At 34.4% G+C, this 5,145-nt stretch overlaps 1 non-coding gene across 1 annotated transcript; it reads left to right on the top strand.

Moving 5' to 3' along the window:
- The first annotated feature begins 853 nt into the window (after positions 1-853).
- LOC125995353 (U6 spliceosomal RNA) lies at positions 854-960 on the top strand. Its single transcript, XR_007490893.1, has one exon. It is a non-coding gene; the product is annotated as a U6 spliceosomal RNA (small nuclear RNA).
- Positions 961-5,145: the final 4,185 nt, after the last annotated feature.

Genomic DNA, 5,145 nt, shown 5'->3' with positions numbered 1-5,145 from the left:
TTTGGGAAAGAAAGTTCAAGGCTGGATGTTTTGCATGAATGTTTTGCATGCAGTTGGGCTGAATTCAATCTCTTGCACTGCATAAACACAGATTGGGAATAGTTATGAGTTATAATAAAAGTGAAACTGAACACTCTCAGAACAGTATATATCTCAATATCTGGGTTAGATCAAAGTTATTGTTTGGCTGGTCAGGAGTCTTATAATGCATAGGGAGGAATGCACATTTTCCTACACTTTGACACTGGCAGTGAAGGGCCAGAGAGATAGCATGGAGGTAAGGCGTTGGCCTTACATTCAGAAGATCAGTGGTTCGAATCCTGGCATCCCATATGGTCCCCTCAGTCTGCCAGGAGCGATTTCTGAGTATAGAGCCAGGGGTAACCCCTGAGCGCTGCAGGGTGTGGCCCAATAACAAAACAAAACAAACAAACAAAAAAAACAAAACAAAAAGACACTGGCAGTGATGATTATAGTAATATTATTTACAAGAAGAAGGAGGTAGAAATTGACTTGTGTTGAAAAGTAGTAAGAGTTGGCCGTATTAGTCATCTAGAAATAAGAATTGATGACTAAGAAGCCAGTTACACAAGTTTTATCCCACTCCCTTGGTTATGAGCTCTCAGATATTTTGGCCTAAGGTCTCAGACCTGGCTCAATTAGAATGGCTAAGAGTGCCCTCCATGATTAATTATTTCAAGAAAATTGATAACTCTTTTTACAGAGCACTATTTCAGATAAGATTATTATAGTCACAATATGAAATTACATTTTATGAACTGAGGCCTGGAGATCTAAAGCCATCTTGACCTTTCAAAACATCTGCTAAAGCTTTATAAAAACAGCTATTAGTGTGCTCACTTCGGCAGCACATATACTAAAATTGGAATGAAACAGAGAAGAATAGCATGGCCTCTGCGCAAGGATGACATGCAAATTCATGAAGCATTCCATATTTAAAACAAAAAACAAAAACAAGCTATTAGTAGGAATTTCATGATTTTTTTAAAAGCTAGAGTTATGATGATTCTTAAAATTGTCTCACAAATAAAGACATCTTTATTGATCAGAAATAAATTTCAGTTGGTTAATTCTAGTTAAAGAAAGGAACCAAACGCCAAATTCATATAATCCTCACCACTGTTTTATCACTGCCAATAGATTACTAAAGAAAAATAAAACCTTTACATAAGCAATTAGTAATTGCTTATGCAACTATGCTATCCTGTGGGCAGTACCAAGTATTCTCTGTAGTCATTTTATAATAAAGTTGATTTACGATGAAAATGTTATTTTTTTCATTTAACAGAAGAATTAAATCTCAAAATGCTGAATTTTCCAAAGCCAAAGAGTTGGTTGAAGAGCACTTTTCAAATTTCTATAAAATTGTAACCAAAGAAGCTTGCTTACATTTTGTCATTATAAATGTTATGAGAGACTTGTCCAAAGACTTTAGTGGTCAAGATGGCCACTGTTTGGGGTGTTCGTTCTAGCTACAAAGTGAAATAAGCAAACTAAATGAGGAGAATTCTCAAGGAGTATAACATTTCTCATCTTTAAGAAAAAGATTGTGCTTATTTTTTCCTGATCTTTCAGATCCTAGTTCAGACTCCCTTGACAGTTCAATGAGACCCCAAATTGCTCATTTCATTTCTTCATTACTCATGCGATAGTTCATTTCTAGTGGTGAAATCAACTGTACTTATTTTTTGAAGGAGTTCCTTGAAATGCTTTCTGTTCATAAGAACAAGAGGTTCTTTCTGAAAGACTGACAGGCCAATGAATGGGAAAATTGGAATATTTCAGCTTTTAAGCTAGATTTTAGAAAAAAAAATCAAAGCTATATTTCAAGACAACTGTAGGAATTAATTTTGATTTATAATACCGGGTCATCAATATCACAAGAAATGTGATAGAGAAGATGATTTAGTGAAAGGTTAAGGGGGAAGCAAGCTTTTTTGATATCCATGATAATAACTTTCTAATAGTTCACATTATCAAGGAGAATTCACAAATACTTTGTAGATTTTAACTAGTATATATATCCTTGTAGAACACCTGTAGAACATTTTCAGAGAACTTACAGCACTGAAACTGTTTCTGTCTCTCAATTTTTATGCTTTGAGATTTTTATATCCATTGTTTTTTGCAATCACTGTTTCTGGTTTTCTATATATGGGAGTCAATTTATTCTCTCACTTTTGGCTTCTGGGTCACACCCGGTCAGAATAAGGGCTCACTCCTGACATTGTAAGGAAACATTTTAGGGTTCTGGTGTTCAAACTTAGTTTTACTCTACTATATCTTTAGACCCATTCATTGCTTTAGACCTAACTTTGTATTTTTAACATTGTTTCTCTTAATCGGGTGTCTACTCTATAACTTATTTGTTAAGTAATTTTGTTACAAAATTCTCAATATATGATATAGTCCAAATATACCTTGCTTTCAAAATTATTAGCTTAGATATTTTTTCAGAACATCCTTTTCCAGAGTATTTTCTTTTCTGAACTATCAAACTGAGACATATGCTTCACTAACAGTTTTACTATCTGGTATTGAAAAAGGTAAGAATAGACCAAATTAAAATTTCACAAATATTAATCAGGAGTGTATTTCAGGGGTAAAATTCTCACTAAATTTTGGGGGGGATTTCTTGGTTTTGGGCTAACCCGTCAGTGCTCAGGGGTCACTCCTGGATCTCAGCTCAGAAATTGCTACTGGCAGGCACGGGGGACATTATGGGATGCAGGGATTCGAACCATCATTGGTCCTGAGTTGGCCGCTTGCAAAGCAAACACCCTACTGCTGTGCTATCTCTATGGCTCCTCTCACCAAATTTTTATTAATATTTTCTATGTTTGAAACAGGTCCAAATGTCTTAAAAACAAGTATATATCAGCTTTATAGTAGGCATCCTTATAATTTTTCGGTAATACACAACTTTAAGGGGTTCATTTTTGGAAATTTCTCACTTCTAACTAAAGGCTCAACAAAGGTGACTTTAGAGGTCTTTTTTTATATAAATTTATTATGATCATCATCTATACCTTAACTCTGACAGTGTCCTTGTAGCCAAAGCTCACTCTCCAATCATGGCTATATATTAAAAATGCTCAATTATAGTTAACTTGAGTCTTACTTAGAAAGTAAGAAAATAAGACTTACTTAAAATTAAATATCAGTGAAGAAATTTTATATGCAGCATAAACTATAAAATAAGGTGGTAGAGTCTATTGCATTTATGTTTTTCATAACTGAATATATGCTGGTATATATACATACATACACATATACCAGTGATTTATGACATAGGTAAGGCAGCAGGATTATATTCCTTGGCACACCTCCTGAAAGTCCCCTGAGTACCACCACATGTGGTACACCAAGTGATTTTTTGAGCATGAAACTAGAAATAAGCTCAAGAACAACTGGGTGTGGGGCCAGAGCTTTAGCTCAGTGGTAGGGCATTTGCCTTGCATGTGGCTGACCCAGGACAAACCTTGTTTTGATCCTCAGTGTTCCATATGGTCCCCAAACCAGGAGCAATTTCTGAGAGCATAGCTAGGAGTAATCCCTGAGTGTCACCAGAAAAAAAAGAGAAAGAAAGAAAAAAAGAAAGAAAGAAAGATAGAAAGAAAGATGAAAGAAAGAAAGAAAGAAAGAAAGAAAGAAAGAAAGAAAGAAAGAAAGAAAGAAAGAAAAAGAAAGAAAGAAGAAGAAAGAAAGAAAGAAAGAAAGAAAGAAAGAATGGAAAAAGGGAAGGAAGGAAAGAATGAAGAAAAAAGGAAGGAAGGAAGGAAGAAAGAAAGAAAGAAAGAAAGAAAGAAAGAAAGAAAGAAAGAAAGAAAGAAAGAAAGAAAGAAAGAAAGAAAGAAAGGAAGAAAGGAAAGAATGAAGAAAAAAGGAAGGAAGGAAGGAAGAAAGAAAGAAAGAAAGAAAGAATAAGAAAGAAAGAAAGAAAGAAAGAAAGAAAGAAAGAAAGAAAGAAGAAATGAAGGAAGGAAGAAAGAAAGAAAGAAAGAAAGAAAGAAAGAAAGAGAGGAAGGAAGGAAGGAAGGAAGGAAGGAAGGAAGGAAGGAAGGAAGGAAGGAAGGAAGGAAGGAAGGAAGGAAGGAAGAAAAAAGAAAAAACAAAGAACCACCACAGAGCTACTGGGTATGACCCAAAACCTCCAAAGGAATGTTTAATACAATATTGTCATTTAAGTGGTTTTATCGTTATTTATTATCTAAAATTATAAAGCACACTGAAGCAAACATTATCAGAATGACCTCAATAGCATCTTAAATGATCTTATACCATTGACAAAAGCAACAAAATAAAAAACAAACAAATGGCATTACATAAAATTAAATAGCTTCTGCATGGTAAAAGAAACACAGACTAAAATTAAACAACAGCTAACTAAATGGAAAAATATTTATATTCAACACTTAAGATAAAAGTGTGATATCCAGAATATATAAAGTAATAATAAAGATAAACAAAAACAAAGTTTAAAACCCTATAAAACGGGGAGAAGAAATTACCAGACACTTCTTAGAGGAAAACAAGATAATCAGCAATAGACACAAGAAAAAGTTCTTAGTTTTGCTTATAATTAGTAAATCCATATCAAGACTCCAATGATATATAATCTCACATTAGTGAGAATGGCACATAAAACATAATCTGACCAATCTGTACTGGAGGAAACGGATGAGAAACGAACCTCATTGATTGATACTGGGATGCTGTCTGGTTCAATCACTATGGAAAGTGTTTTGAATAGTTCTCAGTAAACTTAGAACTGAGTTGCAATATGACCCAGTAATTCCACTTTTGGATATCTACCCCAATGTCTTAAAAATATTCACTGAAAAAAAAAACAGTATGCATACTTTTTTACTCATTGCTACACTTAGTTCAATAGCTAAGGCATGGAATCAACTCAGATGTCTGTAAAATCACCACACATGACATATTTCCTTCCCCAATTGGATAGGTCTGAAGGAGGTTAGCAGTGAACAATTAATAGGCGAAGGCAGTCAGGAGAGAATCACTGAGTCATTGCTTGTCATTTCTCTGTGAGAGAAGCAAAAACTGAAACCTCAGCCCACTCTGTGCATTTTAACATTGGTGCCATCTTGACCCGTCACTGCT

Source organism: Suncus etruscus, chromosome 17, assembly GCF_024139225.1.
Source record: "Suncus etruscus isolate mSunEtr1 chromosome 17, mSunEtr1.pri.cur, whole genome shotgun sequence".
Lineage (NCBI taxonomy): Eukaryota > Metazoa > Chordata > Mammalia > Eulipotyphla > Soricidae > Suncus > Suncus etruscus.
This window is presented reverse-complemented; position numbering and strand designations above follow the sequence as displayed.